The following is a 27503-nucleotide window of genomic DNA, read 5'->3' as shown; positions in this document are numbered from 1 at the left end:
GCACGAATGTGGTCTTCAGACATTAGGGACACCTGATTGGCTCAGTCAGAATAGCGTGCAATTCGTGATTTCAGGGTTGTGAGCTTGAGCCTCACGTCGGGTATGGAGATTCTGCCCTCAGACATTAAAAGAAGCTCGTATTGACACCTCTAATCCCATTCTTCCTACTCTACAGTATAGTTGCTGATTTATCTGTGTCTCTCTTCCATTAATGCATAAGCTCCTTGGGGCCACAACCTAATTTCTCTCCCGGGCACCTAGGACAACTCTAGACAACAGAAGGCACTGTCCTAATGGTTGAGGGAGGTGGGTTAGGGAGAAGAGATATGCTTGAATTTATCCAGGTGCTTGTTAATTTTGTATTACATACACCTCCCAGATAACCTGCAACAACTTCTGTCTCAATATCTGTCTGGACATTTGCTAGATGAAGCCATCCACTTACTTTAATAGATTACCATGGCAATATAGTTAAAGAAATGATGAGAACTATTATTTATTTTCTTTTCCTCCTAGGAACCTTATGCAGTAGTAGTGTCTACACAATAGGTGTCAGTCCACATTTGCCCACATACTCTCCCCTGAAAGCAAAAGGTTACTTTTGTGATATATCCTTCTCCCAAAGGCCAGTGTCACACAGAAGACCATGCTCTGCCATACTGGGCGTAAGATCACGTCTATGAAGTCCAGAGGCACTACATTTAGATAAAAGTGTCAAGATTTCAAGTTTGGTAACAAAGAGAGGGCTCCCAAGGCATCTTGTGCAAGTTGGGGAAGAAACGCCCTTTCTCTGAGTCAGGAGCCATATCTTCACGCATGGCTTGCTCTTTTGGCGCCTTTCCCCTCATGGTGGGACAGATCCTGAAGTGAAGAAAAGGACGGCTGTAGGCCCTTTGCTGTCATGCTGTTAGTGATTAGCTGTTTGCAGCAATTATGCCCTTCCATCCAGGGTGTGACGGCTGGCACCTCTGGTAATGAGATGATTTCCAGGGCTTGCGTGTTTAAGGCTCTCCCGGCTTCCTCTTGGCCTTCGCTTGCTGCTCTCCTTGGCAGCTTCAGAGTTTACTGACATTATTACCAATGTGACATGTTCCTCTTGGCCAACACGAAAACTCAAGGAAGACATGCCAGTCTGCTGTCAGAGAGGGCTCTTGGAGCTTCAGGAGAGAAACATCAAGCTGAATGTAGCCTCCACAACCAACTCTAGGGACTGGGGACACCGGCTCACTATTCCAGATGCTCAAGAGCAACCCATGCCCGAGTTTTTTGCCAGCAAATGGAATTTCCATTCTACACTGGAGTAACATAGGAGGTGTTTTCTTACATAGGAATAATGGGGAAGTTGTCATACTAGCTAGATAATGATTCACTGAGTAACTCATCAAATAATTACTGAGGAACTACTATCTGGGAATGCCAGGCTAACACTGGAGAAGACAATGGTGAGCAAACAAAAATCCATCCCCTCCCCTCAAAGAGCTAATGAGCCAGTGAGAGAGACAGACCTCATCCCAAAGGTTGCTGATATAACAGGTTGTGGATTGTGATAGGTGATGAGAAGGCAAAGTACAGAGTGCCGTGAGTGTAGAAAACAGGAGTCCAGGCTGGAGAAAAGTGGCATTGGAACTGGGATCTGAAGGGCTGAATGGGAGATAACTAGACTAAGGGCAGAATACAGGGGGAAACAGAGCAGAGAAAGAGGCTTTGGGGCAGGAAGAGAGGCGTATGTAAAGGCCCAGGAGAAGCAGGAAGCCTCTGAGAAGGCCAGTGAGGCCAGAGTGCCCAAAGCCTGGGGTTGTGCAGGATGAGGCTAGAGAGAGGGCAGGGGCAGTTGATGCAGGACCAAGGACCGCAGTGAAGAGTGTACATGTATTCTAAGAGTAATGTAAGGCCACTAGGGGTTTTAAACACAGAGATGGGTGTCTTACAAAATAGCATTCTGTATGCAGTGGGGTGATTGGAGCTGGACATGGGGATGGGAGGCCATCCACTCGCTGTCCCCATGGTTAAAAGAAATCAGGGTGCTGAGGACTCCAAAAGCATGGGAGACAAGGTTCTCTTTCCTTCCTTCCTTCTCTCCTTCCTTTCTTTCTTCCTCTCCAAACCTACCCACTCTAATTGCTCCAAAAGACCTAAATGGGTTCTTTTTCTTAGAAGACCTTTATGGTGTTTCTAAGGAAAATTCCATCCTCCTGTTCCTATGGTGATATTCCTCAAAAAAACAGGTGCCTACAATTCTATGCCAGATGAAAATTTTTAGGAAAGCCATATTCCAGTTCTGAAGGAGCAAAGGGCCTCCTCACAAACACAGCATACCTTCCCGTGTCACTCCTAAACTCTTCCATGCAGGCCCATTAGAACCCCCAAAGTGATCTGATTTCCATCAATCCCAAAGCCAGCCAAGCAAGGTCACGTTTATAGGACTCCCTCCCAGCGACAGTCCAGAAAACAATAAAAACAGATGCAAGCCCTGCTGTGGTACAGAAGCCCACTTTGGAAACCAGGGGGTCAAGTGCCCATTATCCAGGTAAGCAGGCTCTCCCTGGGAGACCAGAAGTGCACGTCGACATGCCAAGTGGAGAGGGACTGGAAATCACAGGGGCCGCCTGGGAAAGGGGGCCTCAGCCAGGCAGTACTAATAAAACCGGACAATGCCACAGAGCTGGCGTGGCTAAGCCAGGAGTGAGCGAAGGATGGACTGGGGGAAGGGCCTCCCTTCCTCCAAAATCAATGTCCCTGTTAACTTGGGCAGAAGAAAATCTGACAGCCCTGGAAACCTGCCCATCCGATGAGAAGGAGGAAGCTGAGAAACAGTTGGAGCCAGAGAAAGCCCAGAGACGCAGGCACGATCAGTTGCCCGTTGGGGACCTGGTGGCAAGCCCTCTCTGCTCAGCTTTTACTGAAGCCCAAGAGGACAGGTGCTGCTGCCAGTCCCCATCGTGACCTCCCCAGCTGCCTCATAACGCACCTGCCCCTCCAGTGATCCCAGCGGATCTGTTTCATAAAAAATCTGAGAAACAAACAGGGCAGCCAGCTTCTGAACCCAAGTTCCCTAAGGTCTGTCCAGTGTGGGACCATTCCATTTTGTTACCGAGGATGTAAGTGAGAGGCAACAGGAATAATTGAAGTCTACTGAAAAACAAAAGTCTTGACAAGGAGAATCTAGTGAAAAACAAGGCTTTTACCGAGAAAGTGATTGATACTACCAGCAGGTCTATGCCATTCGTTTAAGACCACCAGCATGAAAAGAGTATCATGAGTCCACAATCCTTTATTCATGATTCCAAATGCAAAGAGCTCTGAAAACCAAAAGTTTTATCATAAATTTACAACCAACATACTCAGCAGCAAAACCTAACCTGAACTGACATGACACAATTTATAGACTCTCACCTTAGACTGACTAGCTCTACATTTTGCTCCAGGTTCTAGGGAGGAACAAAATAAAACATACTACTATCTGGGTACTGTCCTACCTTTATAAAATCTAAAAATTGCTTCATTCCAAAACACTTTTGTCTCCAAGATTTTCTAAGAAGGGACTAGAAACTTGTGTCATTATGGGCTTGAGGACCAGTGGTCCAGTAGACAAATGGGAAATCCAAGAGCAGACTCAGTCGAGCCCATTGTATTGTAAATATTTCATATATAGATGTTTAGATTGATGGAATTACAGAAATTCTGTCTTCTGTAGCCTGAGTCCAGATTTCAGTAGAGACCACATGAAATGAAAAAAAAGCAAGGGTTTGGAAGTCAGAAGGTGTGTGAGTCATTGTTAATGACCCATGTGGCCTGGGGAACACTTTTCTCCTCCCTGTATCTCCTCAATAAAATGAGGAATTGGCCAAGATGATCCCTAAGAACACTTTCCGTTTTGGAGCCCATGGTTCCATGAACTACCTGTGGAAGGGATACAGTGCTGGGTAGCAAGAAGCTCACAATAGGCTTCCAGGTAGGAAAAGCAAGAACACAGTTACATGTTCCAGTACATCAATAGGAATGGAAATAACACAAGCCAGTCAACTGGAGTTCAGCTAATCATGCCACCATTTATGGAACTATTCACATACCCTCGGTGACTGGGTGATCAATACACCCAGAACCCTGGATGGTAACAGCCCTGGCACTGAGTGAGGCCGAGAAGGATCCCTGTTGTGCCGAGGCTGTGACATTGCATTCTGCTGAAATCAATTTGGCTCCGTTTCATGCGTACCTAGCAGATTTACCAGATTGTGAAAATGAATGTTTTCTATGCGCGTGGCTGATTTTTGCATGCATCTGTTCACTCATCTAAACCTTAGTTACATGCTGCTAGGAGAATGAAAGGCTATAATTTCTTCTTTTTGAAGCAAGAGTGGTAAAGGCACCATGATTTCTGCTTTACAATTCTGAGCCAAAACGCTGAACCACTTTCCTTCTTTTTGTCTCAGAAAAAAAAAAATGAAGTGATGTAGTCGTATTTTCTTCTGGATTTGCAAATGATCCTGACCTTAATGGGAGTTCAGTGCCTGAGAACATGGTCTGCAGAATATAAATATCCAGTGGAATGCAAACATGAGTATTTAACTATATCATTTTCATGTGACATTAATAAGCCCTTGCTGGCTTGTCACATTTCCATTTTAGATGACAGTACTTCCTTCAGATGTCAGTGGTCAAGTGCAAGAACAGTAATACTAGTGTTTATTTAGTACTTTGCATTTCTGGGATGCTTTTATCACCCTTAATTAGGAAACCACAATAATTTCTGCTCCATAGCTTAGTACTATAGTCTTCAGTGTTCATGAAGACAATATGCTCTAGTGACTTAATGAATAGGATGGACTTTTCAATCAAACAGACTCAGATTTGGGCTCTCACTTACTGGGTGTCTGACCCTTGGCAAACCTTTGTGTCCTCATCTGTAAAATCAGGATAGTCACAGGCTTATCACACAGAGCGTGTATGAGGATTAAATCAGAATGTGCCTGTTAACTGCATAAGCTACTGCCTGGCTCAGGGTGTCTCACCTGTAAATTAGACAACACTTTGCTGTCCCCAAGTCCTCCAGCTTCTGGAAAGCACACCATAGCATTCACTACTTAAAATAGAACAATCCATAGGCCACTGTCATAGACCAAAGTCCCACCACCTTTCTAGCCCCCCAACCCCTTCTCTTTCTCAGACTGCTAGAACCTCTTCATTCTTCCCACTTTATTTGGCAGAGAAATTTGGTTTTCTTTGTCTCACAGTAGTCCATCCCAGCTTCTCCCTCAGGGCGGTCTTTCCACTAGCAACTAGCCCAAACAGTTTCTTTTTTAATTGAGCAGAAGTAGTTCTTTTTACCCTTAGCCTTTCTTATGCTAACTATATTGGTGATTATTAAAATAATACTTTTTAGAAAGTTGGTTTTCTTCCTGATAATTCTGACACCGGCCTTTAAGTTGCTGGTTCAGCCCTCTTCATCATATATATATTATGGGTTCCCACAAGCCCTGGTTCAAGGGCTACCAAAGCCATGGCAAAAGTAAGGAATTTACCCAAGTCATAGAGTCAGAAACAAAGACTGACCTCAAAAGAATAGGAATTGAGCCTCCTAGATATTTCTTTATCCCAAAGGCAAGGTCCCCCCTCAAATGTTAAAATAAAAAGTAGGGGTAGAGTGAGCCAGGGTGGGCCTCCTGAAGCACAGCTTTCCCCAGTGGCCTCAGGGGCAGCACACCCTACCTGGATCATTCCTCTCTGCCTCTTGGGGAGGCACTTCAGACCTGATTGCTCGCCAGGCCACTTAGGGTCACCCCATGGAGCAGCTGTGAGGAGGAACATTCCCAAGAATAAAGATGCAACTTTTATGTATATGGATGTATGTGTATGTGTTGTATGTGTGGATAGTGTGTGTGTGTGTGTGGACTGGAATGTACAGGGGTGTGTGTATGATATGTGTAGATGACATGTGGATGGTGTGTATATATGGATGGTATGTATATGTGTAAATTGTTGTGTATAGGTGTGTGTGTGTGTGTGCCCGCGCGCATGTTGTGTGTATGAGGAAATGGTAAGACCTATAAAAAGTTCAGAGCAGGACTATAAACAGAGCAGCCTGATAGCATTTACTATCCATACTTAATTCAATAGTTCCCGAATTATAGTCAAACAACATAATGATTAGCTCAGTATTTACCAAGTGCCTAAATGTTCAAGGCATTGCACTGGTTAGTCTTGGTAGGGGACAGAAAAATAAAGAGTAGCAATTTATTTTTCTCATTGTTCAATCTAAACTCTGGCTATAACTTTGATATTTAGCATAAACCACATTCACCAAGCCCCACCAAGACCAATAAGATCTAATGATTTGTACTGATTTGATCTGATTTGTTCACCAAACAAGAACAGTTGAAATCAGACAATGCCTAAGCAAAGATGAGGGTGGTTCCTGCAATATAATAGCCATGGTATTATGTAGGCATTTGCTCAATCTTTCTCAGCTCTTAGCCAGATTCTCTTGTTCCAGAATCTGGATTTATCCCTGGTAAATATTTCCTTCCTAGGGATGATGGTTTTCATTGAGAATGTAATGAGTTTCCTAAAAAGAATCAAATTGCACTGGGAGTCCTTAGATATAGAACAACAGTCTTTTGTTTAGATTTCAACACATAAAGTCTTTATCTTTAGAGTGTGTGTGTGTGTGAGAGAGAGAGAGAGAGAGTAAATGAATGAATGAGAAATGAAAGTATAAGCACAAAGCCAAGAAAGGAAGGCTGGCTTCCAGTTCTTGTCCTATCTGGTTAGATGTGAGAATTTGTGTAACAGAGATCAGCCAGTTGTTCACCAAAACCCACTTCTACTTCTTCCCAGCACGCAGATGATATTTCCCAGCCTCCTTTACAGTTAAATATTGCTGTGTGATTAAGTTCGGACCCACAGAATATGGGTGGGAGTGATGTTTACCACTTCCAGCCCTCGCCCATAAAAATTTTTTACTATCCACCATGTTCTTTCTGTTTGATTGTTATTAATAGCCAGAGAGACACCTTTGGAAGTTGTGGATTAATGATAGAGCCACTGAGCACCAGGGTGGCTCAGTCAGTTACATGTTCAACTTCGGCTCAGGTCATGGAGTTTGAGCCCCAGTTTGTGAATTTGAGCCCTGCATCAGGCTCCATGCTGGCAGTGCGGAGCCAGCTTGGGATTCTCACTCTCTCCTCTCTGCCCCTCCCCTGCTCACGCTTTCTCTCTCTCTCAAAATAAATAAATAAGTAACTTTTAAAATAAAGTGATGGGGCACCTGGGTGGCTCAGTTGGTTAAGTGACCGACTTCAGCTCAGATCATGATCTCACGGTTTGCAATTTCGAGCCCCACATGGGGCTCTGTGCTGACAGCTCAGAGCCTGGAGCCTGTTTCAGATTCTGTGTCTCCCTCTCTCTCTCTGTCCTTCCCCCAGTCATGCTCTGTTTCTCTCTGTCTCAATAATAAATAAACATTAAAAAAAAAAAAACAAGGTGATAGAGCTACTGGCAGCCTGAGTCCCTGAAGACGGGGTGGAACAGAATGCACACACACACACACGCATGCACACACGCACCCGCTCCACCCCCCCCACAGATTAGATTCAACATGAGCAAGACAGGAGCTGCCACTGTGTTAAGCCTCTATGATTGTAGGTTTTCTGTTCTACCAGCTCATATCACTGCAGCTAAAATGTGAAGTCATTTACCCTCTTCAGTTTCTATCGCTGTAAGGTAGGATTTGCTTTGTGCAAAGCTCCACTTAATCCACTTGAATGTGCCATGTGTAAAAATGCTTTCCTTACTCTGTTCTTTCCTAGCCATTCCCGATGCATGTTTACTTCATTGCAGTAATGGTTTGAATATAATTTTAAGTTAGATATTTTTTACTTAACACAGAACAAGAATTTTTCCACACCACCACAGTCTTGATAATTATAAATGTTAATAACTTCTTAATATTCCATCAAGCTGATGCACAACAATTATCTAAAACAAGTAAGAGATGCTGCTGTTATACCCTGCTTTGAGACAATCCAACTTATCAAAATACTTAAATCAGGGGGGTAAAATTAAAGGAAATTTTGCTCATCAAAAGAATTTTCTATGAGGGACTTTTAAATAGCTTTGTGCTTAGCTTTTAAATCTCCTTGTGTTTCTTTGGTATAATTTAAATTACAAAAATGTAATACATCCTCAGCTACCTACTATACAATGCAAGGCATTTGTGTTTTATTTTTTTAATGTTTATTTATTTATTTTGGGTGAGAGAGTCTACAGGGAAGGGGCAGAGAGAGAGGAAGAGAGAACCTCCCAAGCAGGCTCTGTGACATCAGTACAGAGCGCCATGCAGGACTCAATCCCATGAACCATGCGACCATGATCTGAGCTGAAATCAAGAGACACTTAGGGACTCCTGAGTGGCTCAGTTGGTTAAGCATCTGACTTCGGCTCAGGTAATGATCTCATGGTTCATGAGTTCAAGCCCTGCATTGGGCTCTGTACTGGCAGCTAGCTCAGATCCTGGGTCCTGTCTTTGGATTGTCTCCCTCTCTCTATGACCCTCCCCTGCCTACACTATCTCTTTCTCTCTCTCTCTCAAAAATTAAAATAAAACATTAAAAATTTTTCAAAAAAAGAGACGCTTAACCAACTGAGCTCCCAGGTGCCCCAGCACCTGTAGTTTATATATGCAAATTTTGACATGTGGGTTCAGTGGCTGCTGGTTGCAGAGAATCCCAGCTTCCATAAAGCAGATGTGATCCAGGTGATCTCTCCTGAGTGTCCTGCCCTCTCCATTGGCAATGGTATAACCAGGCACTGGAGAACGTGCGGGGGTTGGTGGAGAGGGGAGGGGTGTTTCACTCACACTTATCTTTCATCTATTGTTTTTGCACATGCTTACGTTTTAAATATCTTGTCCTAAATGGAGAACAATAGAATAATAAAAATGGAAAAAAATCATTCAGATACTTACCACAGTAACAGTAGACCTGCTGTTTAAATACTCTTTGTTCACTTGCCCATATGCACACAGAATGTGTACTTGGTCATATTTGAATATGCTTTTGTTTCCTCCTTTCGTCATGGAACTCTCTGTAGAGATCATTGCCATGTTGCTTCATAGTCTCAATGTTAATAAAAAACAAATAAACCCTCTGCACTATCTAAACTCTGCATTGGAGTAATTATTATAATAACTTGAAGAAACATTAAGCACAGAATTCAGCATTTGGGTCAAAATACCAACACAGGGATGCGTGCATGTGCTGCAAAAGCATTTAGGTTTCTTGTTCCTTAGCCTGTTGTTTCATTGTTTAAACATTACCATGCATGTTAATATGGCGTAGAAGGAGAACGTAAGTTGTAGGTGTTACTGTAAAAATATACCCACGAGTGCTCATTCATTGCTAAATAATTAGATAATTAGTGTTTTAAATCCTTTACATAATGTAGAAAACACTTGGTGAGTTGGTATGTAGGCAATTAAACTTCAAGAAAAATTTTCAAGGTGGGGCACTTGGCTCAGTCGGTTCAGTGTCTGACTCTTGGGTTTTGGCCCAGGTCATGATCTCAGGTCGTGAGTGTGAGCCCCACATTGGGCTCTATACTTACAGAGCTTGCTTAGGATTCTCTTTCTCCATGGCTCTCTGCCCCTCCCCTCTTCTCGCTCTATCTCAAAATAAATAAATAAACATTAAAAAAAGAAAACAAATTTTGAGGGAACTGATTGGAGTTTGGGGGCTGGCTGGGAACACAATACTATTGTTTCCATTTACAATGAGGGAATATAGGTTCTCACTATTCGAAAACTTTTTCAGTCCATTTTCATCCAGCCATTTTCACAAATTGACTAGATTTGTATATCAAAGCCTGTCTGTATCAGTACCCCTTAATAGGCTCTGAGCACCGTAAAGACAGAAATTATAACACATTCATCTAACACAGTGCATGGCACTTAGCTGGTTTAATTCACATTATTCTGTAAATAAATTAGTGAGCAGATAAGCATATTTATCTAAAATTGCTTCTGTTATTAGATAAGCATATCTCTAACTTTCATTTGCTGTGGGAAATTAGGTGTATTGCTCTTTGTGAAAGACATAGCCAAGGAATTCTGGTGTGTGTGTTGCAAGGCAGCACCAAGGCACTGTGTGTGTGGTCCATGGAGCTGCTGCATTTCCCCAGGTCTCTTAGGTCGGGCCTAGCTCAGTGGTGTTGAGATCAGACTCAGGAGGACCTAGTTTCCTTCATAGAAGGCACACTGCCTTTTTTCCCCCTTTTATGAATGGGCGATAAAAGAGTGAGCTTACATTCTTGGAGAACAAAAATGGCACCTCCATTTTCTGGGGAGATGTGTCTCCATTGAGGGTTGGTACCTGGAAAATCAAGCAGGGACCCAAATCGTAACCAGGGAAAGTGTCTGTGGTAGACTCCAGTGATTCATGCTTCCTATATGCACACCATGGTGTAGTCCCCTCCCCTGCTAATTCTGATTTAGGCCACGTGACTTGTGTCAGCCTATAGATCGCATTGGGGCTTGCCCTTCTGGAACTCTGTCATCTCTTGAAGGATCCCTAAGTCTCTTGCTGGGGACGTGCAGCCCTAAAGATAGCCTGCACTAACAACCCGGTGAGTGGGGCCATCTTAGATCATTCAGCCCCAGACAAGCCACCGGATAGCTGGGTGCACATAAGCGACCCCCAGTGGGACCAGCAGAACCACCCAGGTGAGCCAGTGCAAATTCTTACCCACAGAACCATGAGTAAATAAAATGATTGTGGTCTTTTTTTTTTTTAATGTCTTTTATTTATTTTTGAGGGACAGAGAGAGACAGCGCGAGCAAGAGAGGGCCAGAGAGAGGGAGACACAGAATCTGAAGCATGCTCCCAGGCTCTGAGCTAGCTGTCAGCACAGAGCCCGACGCGGGGCTCGAACCCACGACCGTGAGATCATGACCTGAGCCGAAGCCGGCCGCTCAACCGACTGAGCCACCCAGGCGCCCCTAAAATGATTGTGGTCTTAAGTCACTAAGTTTTACAGTAACTTATTTCACAAATACAGGGTTCACACTGGCAAGTCCAAATGACTAAATAAGAACATAAACAGGGTGATTCAGTGGGGTAAGCATCCAACTTGACTCAAGTCATAATCTCATGGTTTGTGAGTTCGAGCCCCGCTTCAAGCTCTGTGCTGACAGCTCAGAGCCTGGACCCTGCTGCAGGTTCTGTGTCTCCCTCTCTCTACCCCTTCCCTGCTTGTGCTCTGTCTCTCTCTGTCACTCAAAAACAAATAAACATTAGCGGTGCCTGGGTGGCTCAGTCGGCTAAGTGTCCAACTTCGGCTCAAGTAATAATCTCACAGTTTGTGGGTTCGAGCCCTGCATCGGGCTCTGTACTGACAGCTCAGGGCCTGGAGCCTGCTTCGTATTCTTTGTCTCCCTCTCTCTCTGCCCTTCTGCAACTTGTGTTCTGTCTCTCTCTCTCTCTCTCTCTCTCTCTGTCTCTCTTTCTCTCAAAAATAAATAAACATTTAAAAATTTTTTAAATAAACATTAAACAATTTTTGAAGAATGTAAATCGGAAGGCGGAACAGCAGAACTAGTGCCTAGGAAGCTTAAAACTGGGACAGGCTCAGGGGCCTGAAGGAAGGCAAGGAAGTGGTTCCCACGTAGGGATGGGACTATGACACTGGAGTGTCCCTCCAGTGTGTGCTGGTCATTGACAGGCGCAGGCATGGTGACTTTAGGAATCATGCTCAGCAAGATCAAGTGCAACACATCCACAAATGAGCCCAGCGGACCTTAGTAGTGGTGACTATGGATTTGTGTTGATTGCCTCTATTTGCTGTAGCCCAGTTCCCATTCCGACAAATGGCACATGACCGCAGTGAGATGAGGAGGAAGGTACAGTCACTGTGCCCAGAGAGCGAGGTCTGAGTTCTGACCTTATTAACACTATGCCGTGTGCCCGCCCCACTACACAACGGTGGCCCAAAGTGCTGAGGAGTCAGGAAAACATAGCTGGTTTAGGGGTTTCCTTTCTGTTACAAATAAAGGTCTGAGAGAAACCGCCATTCCTGCCCCTCCCCAGGCCTTGCTTCCTGGAAAAAAACCACTTTCAAATTTTCTAATTTTCTTGCTATTTCTAAATAGCATGTTTATACTGCCTATTGAATTTGCCGTGTTTTCTAGATCACTCTCACTAATTCCATCCCAGACTCTCCAACAGAGCCATCACTCACTGCTCCCATCCATGCTGGCTATCTCCTCACGTGTTACCTGGTAGCTTCCTCCCCTGTCATCCTGGGAAATCCTTTGGCCTAATTTCTGAGTTGGATTTTCTGCTTATTGGATCTCATGTCTTTTTTTGTTGTTGTTGTTTCTTCCCTCATTTTAAGGGAGTACATCCTCTAGTAACTTCCTTAGAAAGGATGCATGGGAGATAATTTACAAAAATATGTTGACATGTCTGCAAGTGTGTATTTTATTCTTACAAATCGGACTTTTCTAGATTTAAGTCCTAAAAGGAAAATTGGTTGGTTTACTGATGAATTAGTGTAAGCATGCTATTAAGAGCTTCCTGAATAGTTAACATTCAAATTTTGTATCTTTGGTCTTGGAGTGTTTTTTTGGTTTTTTTGCTAGTTTGAAAGCCACCTGACTAATAGCTCCCCCCAATCCTGTTGTAAAATAGTTTACACTGGCCACACTTTGTTCATTGAACATTACAAATATTGGCCTCTGTGCAGAGATCTATGTTCTGTCATAAGAATGGCTATGTTCTCTTATTAATCTTTTTCTGTCTGCTTCTGAACTGAAACAGTACAGAATAATTAGAGACTTTTTTTGGCAGATAAAACAGTCAGTAGTTGGAAAGGTATGTTTTAGTGAAGACTGTTTATAAACACACCTCTTACTGCCAAGAACTTAAAGTCTAATTAATGAGCATCAGCCTTTCCTCTTCTATCACTTGCTTTCATTTTCTTTCATTTATACACTCACACACTCCTTATCCTCTTGCTTTCTCTTTTCCTCCTCATCTCAGTCTGGACAAGTTTGTGTGTAAAATTGGCTTCCCTTCTAGCTGTTTTGTCCCTGCGCTCCATCAAAAAATATTTTCTGCATCTCTAATTTCATCAAGATATGCCTGACTGAGGATGTCAAAACCACTGAGCAGAACTGTTTAATCCAAAGTTGGCTCTGCTGGCGATGATCAGCTGAGGAAACAAGCTCGAATTTTTTCTTAATTACTTATTAGAATGTTAAGTTTTCACTTTATGGAATATATCCACATCCTGCTTCCACTCCCCACTCTTTCCTGTGCGGAGCCCCCGACTGATTTTCAGTAGAGAGAGCTCTCTGCACCCACGGAAGACACATGGAAGGGAAAAGGATACCTGGCCATCTGTAGGCACAGTAACTTCAGCGAAGGTTTTCCACAAGCAGAGAGTCACTTGATTTGTTGGACAGTCACATTCTGGCCACCTTTATGTAATTCCATAAACTAAGGTTTGAGAGTTGAACTGGTCACCAGCAGCAAGCCCCAGAGTGGACTGGACAGCCCAGGCTGTAGCCAGGAGCAGAAGACTGCAGTCCAGGCCCCGCTCAGCAGTCCAAGGGCCGTATCAGATCAGAAGGGCTGCTCATCTTTCTGACCTTTCTGTGGTGTCATCTGTAAAATGGGGGTGATACTGTCAACCTTTTAATCTCAAGGATAAAAAATAAAATGAGTGTATGTGAAAGCATTTTATAAATGATAAAGTATCATATGAATGTTACTTATTATCTGACCTTAGAAATAAGAATCAAAACAATATATTTCTGTTGCAAGTTTTTTTTTTCCTTTTGATTTAGTCCTCTTTAGGTGAAGGATGCTTTGTTGTTTAAACTATTTTATAAATATGCAATTTATGAAAGGAAGGATTTAGGGTATAATTAACAGGGAAGGAAACCGATGTTTCTTTGGGAGGAGAACCCTCATGACTTGTTGGTCCAATACAGCACATTTGTAATCTCCTTTTGGGAGGTTTACCCACATGTTAAGAGTGCATCATGCTCAAAGGACACACTTAGTGAATATTTGAGAACAGCAGTCAGGGAAAGCATGTGCCAGAAACTGGTCAGGTAGGCAACATAGACAACCGTTGCTACATTGGCCGGAGTTGGAATAATCGCTTTGGAGACTGGTAGGACCGGCACAGAAAGGATTAGCACGGGTGCTCTTCCTCCTCTCCATTTCAGCTCGGTTGCCAGTCCCTTCTCTGTACAGTATTTATACGAGGCTCAGAATCTGCATCCTCTAACAACGGATACCTGGTGAAGAAGACTTTAGAGCCACAGGTCGCAGGTGTATCATGCCTCATTCGATGAGGTGTGGCTTCTTCAGAAAGGAAGAAGGCTGAATCTTTGTGAACTGAAGACATGGATTTTTTTTTCACAGTTTGAAAGAAATCTACTGTGATGATCTGTTTTATGCGTCAACTAGGTTAAGTTATAGTAAGTACCCAGTAATTTAATCAAATACAAATCTAGGTGTTGCTGGGAAGATATTTTGTGGACATAGTTAATATCTCTAATCAGTTCACTTTATGTAAAGTAGATTACCCTGGATAGTGTAGGTGGGCCTCATCCAATCAGTTGAAGGTCTCCTGGAAAAGAAATTCTGACTCAGGATTATAACATCAACTCTTGCCCACGTCTCCAGTGTGCCAGCTTGCCTGGTGGATTTTGAACTTACCAGTCCACAATCTGTAAGCCAGTTCCTTAAAATAAATCTGTCTATCAGTCTATCTCTATTCTGTTTCTCTAGATATCTCTGACCAATAAAGCTTTTCTTTATCCAGAAGTTACCTTTCATTTGACTCTGTTATAACCCAGCCTTCAACAATCCAGGATACCAAATGTTTTCTTTTCACTAGGAAAACTACTGCATTACCAGAGCCACAAACCATGTAAATTAACTCCATATTATAATCCAACTTGGATCTTAGAATCTGCTGAACTGTGGTATAGCTTAAATACATACTTTTACACTCCTTGTTGATTTTACCTCACCAAAAGCCAGAAGTTCAAAACATCTGTATTGTAATCCCATATCTACTTTAGTTCTCATAACTGTACAGTCTCTGATTATTCCTCCAAATAGTGTCCCCAGTGAACACATGCTCATCAGCAAAGACTCAGTGCACTGGGCACGGTGGCACTATGTCAGGGCGCCCAGGCAGTAGATCTCAAGTTGTAAACATTGGCTTGCAAAGAAGTAGTCTTTCTTTTGACACCAGACTTGAAAAAGTCGCCATCTCATAATTCAGGGTTTCAAGAGTAAAAAATTTTTCCCTGTTTAAAGAGTTATTTTATTTACAAGGCCAGTCCCACAATCCTTTACACACATTCTAGGCCCTTGATCTCCATGAATCACAAACGTTATGAACCTCACCTCTGGCCATTCCCAGGCAGACGAGTCAGGGTCTGGGTTCCGTGAGTCATTTATCACAGACTTCAGTTTTAAGCCATTCCCAGTGGGATTACGTGTGAGCCTTTTCAATTGTCCGTGACTGTGTTCTGTATACACATATCGATCGCCCTCTCTAATTCCCAGGCCTGGTGCCCTGCCCTTCTGTCTGGCTTGGGTGAAACCGCATGGAGGCACCATGCTGGCCCCTGAGGGGTGGGGAAAGAACCTGGCGCCACCGAGCAGACGTCCCTTAATGGTAATCCTCCGGCGAGGCGGTGGCCTCCAATGAGACCATGAGTGTGGCCTGTTGATGAGGAATGTAGTCATGGTCACACAAAAAAATCCCCAGTCTCTGCCTCAGGACCCCATGCATGGCCCATCATCCCTGTTGCAGAAAGAAACTGGACAGGACCTCCCCTTAGGAGCCTGTCAGCCCTCGTCACTAATCAGCCCAGGGGCTACTCAGAATGACTGGAGGCACTCACTTCCACCCCCCACCAACTGCACTGCCCGCTCTCAGCCCCTGCCACCTGGGGAGCCCCACACCAGGCCCGGGCAATCAAGCTTGGCTTCTGCACGGCAGTGCAAACCTTACCATCAGCCAGGCTCCTAAAATATTTATATTTATACATGCAGGGCTCAGACTCTCTATCTCCCCTAACAGGTAAGGACTTGTGTGGTCTGGGAGAGTTTGTTCATACCACGCAAGCAAACCTATCAGCAGTGGCTCACCTGGCCGGGAGGACAGGGATCTCATTTCCCAAAAGAGCTGAGAAGTTGGTCATTGTCCATAATCCAGGCACTAGAAGAAAATCATGTTAGTCTCGCCTTCCCTTTTATTCCGAGATTTAACTTCATTCTTGCCCAGGCCAAAGTCAAAATGCCTCTCCTGATGGATGCCCCTCCCCAGAATCATTGCCAGCACGTTGAAGGGTGGGTGAGCACAATGTATGTATTTATTTTCAAAGATAGCATGACATAATACCATAGAGCTTTGGTTCTCTTGAAGGACTGTTAGAAAACTAGATGGAAAAAAAAAAAAAGAAAGAAAACTAGATGATTGGCAAGAAAATCTAGAGGAGGGAGGGAGGCAGGAAGATCCATATTTTCAGCAAAGTTGGATGGGTCCATTCAAGCCTCAATTAGCAATTGTCTCAGAAAATACCTTAGACTGGGGTTTTCTTTTTTTTTTTTTCTGTTCCTTTTTTTTTTTAAGGACTCGGGTTCTCTGAGAGAAGATTGTGATAATTTGTCCATGTTAGTGATAGCTGTCCGCACAGAAACAGTTCAGTTTATCTAAAGACTGAAAGTTTCACTAGCTTGTGCCTCTCATCATATTGGCTTTGCATGCATGGGAATTATTTTTAAGTACTCTAAAATGGTATCATTTCCTAGTTGCAAATTATTTGGGTGCATTTTGAAACTAATTAAAAGGGAAATGTCCTATTTTGTAAAGAGCAGCATTTCTACATTTAAAAAATCAGATGTTCTCAGTGGGGAGCAGGGTTTTATCTTTGTCAGTGTTGGCTATTACTAAGTGCATCCCAGATTGAAAAGCTAAATGAAATAACTACAAGGATTTACATGGGGGAAGTTTATATTGGAAAAGCGGGAGGGAGACACATAGACATATACAATACATAGACGATGGATCTGTGATTTGAGAAAGCCTTTTCTTGTCATATTTTTTTTTCTGTCTTGCCAGTTACTTGTTATTTCCCTGTGAGCACGGCAAACATGGAAGGCTGCAGAGATGCCAGGCTCCATCATGGTGTCCAAAAATTGGCTTTGTGCATATGCTAAATTGGAGACTGGCTGGCGGAAGCAGTTCACGGATCCTGAATTGGCAGGGATTCCTCATGAAAGAAGACAGGGCCTCAAGCCCAAGGGACTCATTCTCCAGCCAGCAGTCATGCAACATGCTCCATCCAACAAGCCAAAACCCTTTTTAAAACAAATTCTGAATCTTCATCAGGAATCAGGTTCAGCCGAAGTAATATAGCCCCCCCAAAATCTAGTCCCCTTTCCTGTTTCATGAGGAAGAGAGACTGTATTGAATCTTGCATGGGCCAGGGCTTTGAGATTTGTCACCAAAGGATCCAGGTCTTTCCATTGCCTTGTAGCAGTGAAAGTTGAAGTGTTGAAGGAGGAAGGTAGGGATCTAACAGACACACACCGTTCTGTTTTTGTCTTCCTCGTAAATAAGCAGACTGCTATGATGGTTCTGATGGAGGAAGAGTTAATGCAGCGGAGAAATGTATTAGACAGCTGGAGCAGATAAGTCCACGCCAAAAAGATCCACCATCTGGGTCTTTCTCACTCACTGTGTCAACCATAAAATGCCTCTCTCTCACTTACAAGTAGGTGGTTGATAGCTTTAATGTTCCCAAGAGATATACTTTATATTATGGACAACAATGAGTTTTAATAAAAAAACAGCTTTCTTTTATAATTCTTGTCATAGACCATGGGTTCCTGCTTAATTTGAGAGCTGAGTGCTAGAGAGGAAGTACGGAAACTTATTTTCTAAGCCCATGATGACCTCTGACAAGGAACAATTCTAGGTGGAGACATTAACTTCAGGTACTTTACCTTTCCTCTAAGAGTACTATGAAAAATTGAGAGCTGAACTAGGTGACCCCAGTTCCAATCAATGCCCTAATGCGAAAGCTGGATCAGAGCCCTGTAGCCTTTTGGATTCTGGGTTCTGTCAATCCTTCATTCACCTGAGAGCAAGCTCTGTGAGAGCAAGACCCTTGTCTGCCCATAGCACACTCAGTAAACGTCATTGAGTATATTCATCAGGTTAAGTCTTAGTCAGTTCGAGGGGCTATAACAAGTACCAGAGACTGGGAGGTTTGAACAACAAACATTTATTTCTCACAGGGACTGAGAAGTGCCCAAGGTGTAGGACGATTTGGTTAAGAGTCTGTTTCCTAGTTCATAGGTGTCTGTTTTCTTGACCTTTCCTTACATGTCAGAGAGAAAGATCATCTCTCCTGGGTCTCTTCTTTTAAGGGCACGAATCCCATTCAAAGGATTCACCCTCAAGACCTAATCACCTCCCAAAGGCTTTACATTGAAATACCATCACATTGGAGGTTAGAGCTTCAATATATAGATTTGGGGGGAGATACAAACATTCAGACCATAGGAGGTTGGTTGTCTCATCAGACGGCACCAGTGAGGTCAACATCTCAAGAGATGGGACAAGTTTTGATCACAATCTGTAGAGTGTGGAAACATGCTTAAATAGTCATCAGGAGATTGGGCTGTAGTCCTAGCTCTGCCCCCTTCAGGTTGAGTGATCTCAGTAATTTCTTGGTAGCACTGAGATTTTTATCTCCTTTTTTCTAAAGTGACTGGATACTTGCTGCACTTTCTTCAGCCCTAAAATTGTGTGACTCAAGCTGTAGCCAACTATCTAAAAAATACATTCTCTGGATGATGAAAGATATCTACTAGGCTTATATGGAAAAACCAGCATTTTTGATAGAAAGAATTTCTCCAGGCACACAACCTAAACACTGTGACTCAGAACTACTGTCTTCCTCTTCCCTTTAATGGGCGCTCTTTCAGTGGAGGCCGCGGAAAGGGGAAGGGTAGGCACTGAGGCACAGCATAGGTTGGGGGGCAGAATATGCCTCCAGACAGCTGCGGCCTGCAATGTAGTGTTTAGAGCCAGCCAAGGACAAAAAGATGGACTTTGAGGCATTCAACCAGTTGTGGATGCCCCTCGGGCCAGAAATATTGCAGAGGGGCGTCGAGTGTGAGCTTAGAGTTGTCCCAGGTCACCTCTAAGGTATGTCTAGTTCAACTACCTGTGACTCTGACAGTATCAAGCCCTGTCCCCTGCCATACACTGGCACCCCAAAAGACCTTGCCAAGGACCTAAAGTAGTCGAGGCACTGTTCACCTCAACAGGGCTGGGGAGAGGAGGGAGAATGAAAAAGGGGAAAGTCACTTTTATTAATATATTTTCTAGTAGCACCTTTAAGGAATCATTCATTCCACTGTTCATATTCATTTTCTTTGGTAGGTTTATTTTGGTTAAAAAGTTGCTGTCTGAAGACATAAATACACATCAGAAAACAGTACAATTAGGATACTAGATTAGAGTAATATGGAAAACATAGTTAGCTGATTGAAAACAAAGCTGTGAGAACTGCCTTGACAAGGTACTGCTTTCAAGAGTGAGAAAAAAGTCAACTTAGTTTTAACCTCATATATCCAGTTCCCTCAGCAATTCTAGTACATGCAGTGGTGTGGAAAACAACACAGGCAATGCTTCTGCACAGAGTATCCGTTGCTGATGGCCAGCGTCAGACAAGTCTGGCTCCATTCGTTATGAACCGTGACTTAATAAAAGAATTGTACCATGATCTTTTAGCTAACCTATAGTTCTTGGCTACCACAGCCCAGTGTTTGCTGATTTCTGACTCTAAGAACTGGAAGCCTTTGGGGCATCTGATTGGCTCAGTCAGTAGAGTGTGTGGTTCTTGATCTTGGGTTATAGTTTCAAGCCCCACAGTGGGTGTAGAGATTACTCAAAAACAAATAAGTAAACTTAAAAACAAAGAACTGGAAGCCTTTTGGTAGTCACTCATCTGAAGTGACTACTTGCAAGCATATTAAGGCACGTAGTGATTAAAATAATACACCTCAGTTATTATAGTGGAGTGAACTGTGGCTTCCCAAAAGCTCTATCCATATCCCAACCAACCCCCAGAATCCATAAATGCAGCCTTATTTGGGAAAAGAGTCCTTAAGATGTAGTTAGGTTGTCGAGATAAGATCATCCTTGATCATCCAGCGTCTAGAGTCCTTGCAAGTGACACACAGAGGAGAAAGCCACAGAGAGAGAGGCAGAGGTGCAGTGACACAGAGTGCAGCCAGCACACGCTGGGAGCAGATTCTCCAGGGATGGAAACAGTCCTGCTGACCCCTCCAGTTCAAATTTCTGCTTTCAGAGCTGTGAGAGGGTAAATTCCTGTTGTTAAGGGCAGCCAGAGTTTGTGGTAATTGGTTATAGGAAACCAATACACTTTAGATGAGTATATTTCAAAGAATGGACATCATTAATCAGGAACTCTAATATCTCTTCTCCTGTTAACCTCATCGATGGTCTTACTGATAATAAAAAACAAAAAACGCTGACTTAAAACTCATTAGAGGTGCCTGGATGGCTCAGTTGGCTGAACATCCTGCTCTTGACTTAGGCTCAGGTCATGATCTCAAAGTTTGTGGGTTCAAGCCCCACATGAGGCTCTGCACTGATAGCATGGAGACTATCTGGGATTTCTCTCTCCTCTCTCTCTCTGCCTCTCCCCTGCTCACAACATGCTCTCTCTCTCAAAGTAAATAAATAAGCTTAAAAAAATAAAAACCTTTTAGTAATATTACTAATTAGGAATATTAGATCTCTTTTGAGATAAATATTTTTGCTCACATAATAGATGTCCATGAATACCACCTTCTGAACGAGCCACAATTTTCTTAAGGTTTTTTAAAAAACATTTTTATTTTTTTAAATGCTTATTTATTTTTGAGATAGAGACAGAGCACATGTGAGGTGGAGGCAGAGAGAGTTGGAGACAGAGAATCTGAAGCAGCTGCCAGGCTCTGAGCTGTCAGCACAGAGTCCTATGTGGGGCTCAAACCCACAAGCCATGAGATCATGACCTGAGCCAAAGTCCTGATCAGACGCCCAACTGACTGAGCCACCCAGACATCCCTAAGAATATTTTTAATGTTGGGGCACCTGGGGGGCTCAGTTGGTTAAGTGACCAACTTCAGCTTAGATCGTGATCTCATAGTTCATGGATTTGAGCCCCATGTCGGGCTCTGTGCTGACAGCTTAGAGCTTGGAGCCTGCTTTGGATTCTGTGTCTCTCTCTCTCTCTCTGCCCCTCTCCCACTCCTGCCCACATGCATTCTCTCATTCTCTCTCACTCACTCTCTCTCAAAAATAAAAATATTTTTAATGTTTATTTTTGAGAAAGAGAGGAAGTGGGGGAGGGAGACGAAGGATCTCAAATGGGTTCTGTGCTGACAACAGGGCTCTGTGCAGACACAACAAGCTGTGAGATCATGACCTGAGCCGAAATCAAGAGTCAGATGCTTAACTGACTGAGCCACCCAGGTGCTCCTAAGATTTTTTTGTAGGAAGAAACACCGCATTATCAGAGAAAGGGACTTCATTTTGATATTCCTCCACGCTGGAGAAACTTTGTTTCTGTGTCAGACACATACTCTTCAATAACCTCTCCATTTTAAGCTATTTCAAATTCATAGAGTAATAGTACCAATAAAATTCTGCTGTTTTATTATACATTTATCAAATAATCTCTGGTCTTTTAGCCAGAATTTGTGGGCCTTTTCTCAACAGCTCTGTCTCAATACATCTTTTAACAACTACTCTCCAACATAGTTTTTATTTCAGACTTAGAGTATGTTAATCAGTTTACCAGTTCACGATGGAGGGTGAACAGTTTACAGTGTTAGTGACAATATTGAATTTATTGTCACATGATTGATTTTTTAAATAGCACTACATTGGTTTTTGCTTGTTTTTTACAATCCAATTCAGTGTCTGAGCAACTCTGCTTGATGACACTTCTATTAGAAAAACTAAAAACATTCACCTTGTACTAGGTGTACTACCTGTTTCTCCTTTCACACCTTAAGATGATCTCTTGAATGACAGATACCATATGTTTTCTTCACTCACAGGTGGAACAGGAGAAACCTAACAGAGGACCATGGGGGAGGGGAAGGGGAAAAATAGGTGGGGAGAGGGAGGGAGGCAAACCATGAGAGACTGTTGAATACTGAGAACAAACTGAGGGCTCATGGAGGAGGGGGAGAGGGGAAGGAGGAGTGATGGGCATGGAGGAGGGCACTTGTTGGGATGAGCACTGGGTGTTACATGGAAACCAACTTGACAATAAACTATAAAAGAAAAAAAATAAAAATAAATTTAAAAAAAGATGATCTCTTAAAAGAACCCACTTTAGACTCCAACATTACCTACTATTTCTTTTTCTTCTTTAAATATTTATTAAATACCTATACGTGCTATCCAGGTTAAAAAAAAAAACAAACATTTGGGAGGGCCATGTCAGTAGGTGGTACTAAGGACTGACTCAGCTTGTGAGCCAGCATGTTGGAATTTATATAAAAACTGAGAAGTATCCTGGAAAGGAAGTTTATTGTCAGGCAGAATTCTCTAGTCCTGAAGTTACCTTCTGAGGGAACCCAAGACTCATCCCTTAAGTGGCTGTTTACTCCTTATCACAATCAGAATTCAGAGTGTAATTATAGAAAGAAAGCAGAATATCAACAATGGCTCCATTTGATCACCAGTGGAGGCCAAGGAAATGTAAGATATGTCACCAAGTCTATCAAAGAAAAGAGGTATGAGAGAGAAATTAAAAAATGAAAGAATTTCATGACATAGTTTCTATTTCTTTACTCCACCAGCTCCTGTAGTTTAAAGGGAAAGGATTAAATAAGCCCCCAGTGTAACATTGCATTACAATCTTTGAGCTGCTGGGACTCCTGGGTGGCTCAGTCACTTGAGCGTCTGACTTTGACTCAGGTCATGGTCTCATGGTTCGTGGGTTCAAGCCCTATACCAGGCTCTGCTGATGGCTCTAGAGCCTGGAGTCTACTTCGGATTCTGTGTCTGCCTCTTATTCAGCCCCTCCCCTGCTCATGTTCTCTCTCTCTCTCTCTCCCCCTCTCTCCCCCTCTCTCCCCCTCTCTCCCCCCCCCTTTCTCTCTCTCTCTCTCTCTCTCTCTCTCTCAAAAATAAATATTTATTGAAAAACTTTTTGAGAATCTTTGGGCTGCTTCCATAGCTAAAAATGGTCAGTCCAGGGGCACCTGGGTGGCTTAGGTGGTTAAGTGTCCGACTTCGGCTCAGGTCATGCTCTCACAGATTGTGGGTCTGGCCCTGCATTAGGCTCTTTGCTGATAGCTTGGAGCCTGGAGCCTGGAGCCTGCATCGGATTCTGGGTCTCCTTCTCTCTCTCTCTCTCTCTCTCTGCCCATTCCCTGCTTATTCTCTGTTTCTCTCTTTCAAAAGTAAATGAACATTTAAAAAAAATTAAATAGGGATGCCTGGGTGGCTCAATCAGTTAAGCATCCAACTTCAGCTCAGGTCATGATCTCACAGTTCATGGGTTCAAGCCTTGTGTCAGGCTCTGTGCTGACAGTTCAGAGCCGGGAGCCTACTTCAGATTCTGTTGTCTCCCTCTCTCTCTGCCCCTCCCCCCACTTATGCTCAGTTTCTCTCTGTCTCAAAAATAAATAAACATTAAAAATTTAAAAAATAAAGAAAACATAATGGTCAGTCCAACTCCACAGTTCAGTATTAGAAAGTCAGTATGAACTTTCACTAAACTGTGCCCTCAGATCAGCATTTATCAAAAATAAAGGAAGTGTTTTTAATTTTCCTCATGCTGACTCTGTTCAGTTGTTTCAGAATTTTGATGGTCAAGAGGCATTCTCTATTGAAATCCTAACCAAACTCATCTAAAATTAAATTAATCATCCACACACACACACACACACACACACACACACACACACACACAAACACTCCAAAATTCCACATGTTGTTCCTGCTGGATCTCCTCCCTCCATCTTTGGAAAATGCCTCCCACTCAACACACACACACACACAGCAACGAGAAAGGAATTTTCTAGCCCAGGGCTAGAGGCTGGGAAGCCGGACTTTGTAGCAGAGCCTGTCTGTATTGTTCCGTCTTCCCAGACGGTCTGCCTCCCCCAGCTGCATACCCTGCTCTCACCGTCACCCCCACCCTTATGTTCTCTTGTGTTAATGTACAGGCTCAGCTACTGTAACAAGAAGACCCAAAGCTGCAGTGGCTCACACCAAATGAGGTTCATTTCTCTCTCACCAAACTGCTCAGAGGCAGGCAGGTGGTCCTGGTAGGTGCGCAGCACTCCTCCTTGAGTCCATTGAGAGACCAAGTTGCTTCTGCCTTGTTGCTATGACACCTTAGTCTATGAGGCTGAGACTCGCTCCGTACTGTGTCTGAGTTCCAGCCTGTGACATGGGAGGAGAGACAGTGGAGGGCAAACGGCTTCCTTAAGGGATTAAACATTGCACGCGCCACGTCTGTTCCATTCACACCTAGCCATGAGTGGGGCTGGATATGTAGGTTCTAAGAGGTAAAACTCAAAGGAAGAGGCAAGCATGGAAGCTGGGGCCAGGAGCAGTAGTGCTACACCCTGTGCAGCCACCATCTGATGTCTGCCTATTGTATATATGTCACCTTGTGTTGCAGTTTTTCATTTCTGCTTTATTGCAAGAAGAGTGCAGTTATTTTTACATATTAAAGTCATGTCTGTGTCCAATGTGGGGGCTCAAACTCACAATCCTGAGATCAAGAGTTGAATGCTTTTCCAGTGAGATCACCAGGTACCCCAAGTAGGGTGCATTTAAAAATGTTTAGTGTAGTTAAAAAAATCACATAAAATATACCTTCATAGCCATTTAAAGTGTACAGCTCAGTAGTATTAAGTATATTCATATTGTTGTACAACCAATCTCCAGAACGTTTCATCTTCCAAAACTGGTTTTATGTCCTCAAAATCTCAGTGCTTTAATGTCCATTAATGCTTCTTTAATCTAGTTTAAAGATGGTAGGCATTATCTGTTCTTTGATTATGCATAATTATATATTAGAAGTATGTGTAAAGGCTCATAATAAATTTCAGCTAACTTTCTAAAAACTTGTCATTCTATCCAAAATGACAAAGATTGAAAGCTTTTATATTTAAAACTACAGAATACTCAAAATATTAGATATTTTGCATTTTTCTATCATAAAATACATACTAAGTTGAAATGTTAATCGAGTGGTATGTTATTCTTCCCAAAAGGAAGTAATAAAAGTGTGTATTTCTATTATTTGAAAGAAGGGGTTCTCTTGAGACAGTTGACCAGAGTAGGGTTATGCAGAGAATGTTGAATGTTAAAGCCAGAAAGAAACTCAGAACTCATCTTTTCAGTTTAGAAACTGAGGCCCCATATACCTCCGACTTTTATCTCAGGAATGCCTCCATCTGTGGCGTATTTTCCATGGCAGATAAAAATTAGCTGCCAAAAGAATAATTCTGAATATACATAATGTTGTTTAGCTTTGGGAGAAAGTAAAGATTGACCTTTATGAGATGTGATAATTTTCCCTATTGAGAGTTACTAAACATATAACATTCTTTTTTTAATGTTTATTTATTTTTAGAGAGAGAGCTTACATGTGCCCACACAAGTAGAGGAGGGACAGAGAAAGAGAAGGAAACAAAGAATCCAAAGCAGGCTCAGCACAGAGCCTGACGTGGGGCTCGAACTCAACAACAGTGAGATCATGCCCTGAGTCGAAGTCAGCTGCTTAACCGACTAGCCCACTCAGGTGACCTAAACATACAGCATTCTTCAAACCCTTTTGAAAAACTGAAAAATTGGTATCACAGTGGCTGGATTTAAGAACACTATAATGAAAGCCATGTTGTTAAGCACATTGAGTGGATATATAGTTAGTCTAAAATCCTAGCCAACCAACACTTTTCACCAACATTCTTAGGACTTAAATGTCTGGCCAGCCCGCCAGATGTCGTGCCCTCACAGGCTGGGCATAACATCCAGATGAAGAGCAGTGGGACCTGTGTTTTGAGTTTAGAAAGAACATTTGCCAAATCTGTCCCAAGGAGGGCAACTCAGTAGTGAGAGGAAGTTGAATTTGTATCATAGGTTTTCAGAGAGACAGCTACTAGAACTAGGAGTGTTAGAAGACCAAGCACTCAGGAAACAGAGTAACCATCCTGAGACATTTATGGGACTGCCCCACCTTGGCCGTGCTTACACAAAAGCCGGGAAATCACTTGCCAAGAGGATAGAAGGGGATACTGCCCTGGACAAAGCTTCTTGGGGGCAGCTTTGAAGACCCCTCCCAACTCTTTTTGTTTTAACTTTTTTAACGTTTTATTTTTTTATTTATTTGTTTTTGAGAGTGAGAGAGACAGCATGAGCAGGGGAGGGTCAGAGAGAGAGGGAGACAGAGAATCTAAAGCAGGCTCCAGGCTCTGAGCTAGCTGTCAGCACAGAGCCTAACGTAGGGCTTGAACCCACGAACCATGAGATCATGACCTGAGCCAAAGCCAGACGCTCATCCGATTGGGCCACCCAGGCGCCCCTTTATTTATTTTTGAGAGAGAGAGAGACAGAGTGCAAGCGAGGGAGGGGCAGAGAGAGAGGGAGACAGACCCCTCCCAACTCTAAGGCTGATTCTCCATGATTCTTAATCCAGGACCTCAGTTACTGATCATGTTTACAAAATACAAGAAAGAATCTGTCATACCTAAGAATGGGGCACCTGCTTCTTGCTGCGAGAACCTAGCAGACATGGAAGAAACAGTGTTTGTGTGTGTGTCTGGGTGTGTGCACATGAGAGAGAATGACTGAGACGGAGAGAGGGAGAGAGAGCATATGCAGGGGCAAGCAGATTCCCCATCTGACTCTCAAGATAATCTTCCCAGATGGGGCAGCTGTGCCATGCCCTGCCCTGCCCTAGGAACTCTGAGGGCATCAAATCATGGTCGGACTTGAGTGAGTGTATCTCCTCTACCTGGTTATGGAGACAAGACTAATATGCCTAAGATGACAGAGAAATCAAGAGACATTCTGGCGCTCTTTTTCCTTAAAGTCTTCATTCTTTCATTTTCTTCCCTATCCGTTGCTCACTCCTTTCTTTAAGAAAAAAAATTAACTCACTAGATGTCACTACTTTAATCACAACCACCTCCATTGAAAAATGCATACAACCTGGTGCTCGCTTTGGCAGCACGTATACTAAAATTGGAACAGTGCAGAGCAGATTAACAAGGCCCTCTGTAAGGATGACACGCAGATGCATGAAGCGTTCCCTATTTTTATGTCCTCAGTCCTGGCACGCCTCCAAAGCTGGAGGTCCACTCCAGTTCCTCCCATCAAGGCTGGGTGCCTCATGGCTGCGAGGTATCTCCTTCCTCTCT

At 43.1% G+C, this 27503-nt stretch overlaps 1 protein-coding gene and 1 non-coding gene across 4 annotated transcripts in view; both read left to right on the top strand.

Annotated features, from left to right (window-relative positions):
• CLYBL (citrate lyase beta like) overlaps positions 1–27503 on the top strand; it is a 253205-nt gene that overhangs the window by 168361 nt on the left and 57341 nt on the right. The gene's annotated exons all lie outside the window — the stretch shown is intronic.
• Positions 27298–27403, top strand: LOC115290927. The gene has a single exon (XR_003908308.1). It is a non-coding gene; the product is annotated as a U6 spliceosomal RNA (small nuclear RNA).

The sequence above is a fragment of the Suricata suricatta genome, chromosome 4 (assembly GCF_006229205.1).
Source record: "Suricata suricatta isolate VVHF042 chromosome 4, meerkat_22Aug2017_6uvM2_HiC, whole genome shotgun sequence".
Taxonomy (NCBI): domain Eukaryota; kingdom Metazoa; phylum Chordata; class Mammalia; order Carnivora; family Herpestidae; genus Suricata; species Suricata suricatta.
This window is presented reverse-complemented; position numbering and strand designations above follow the sequence as displayed.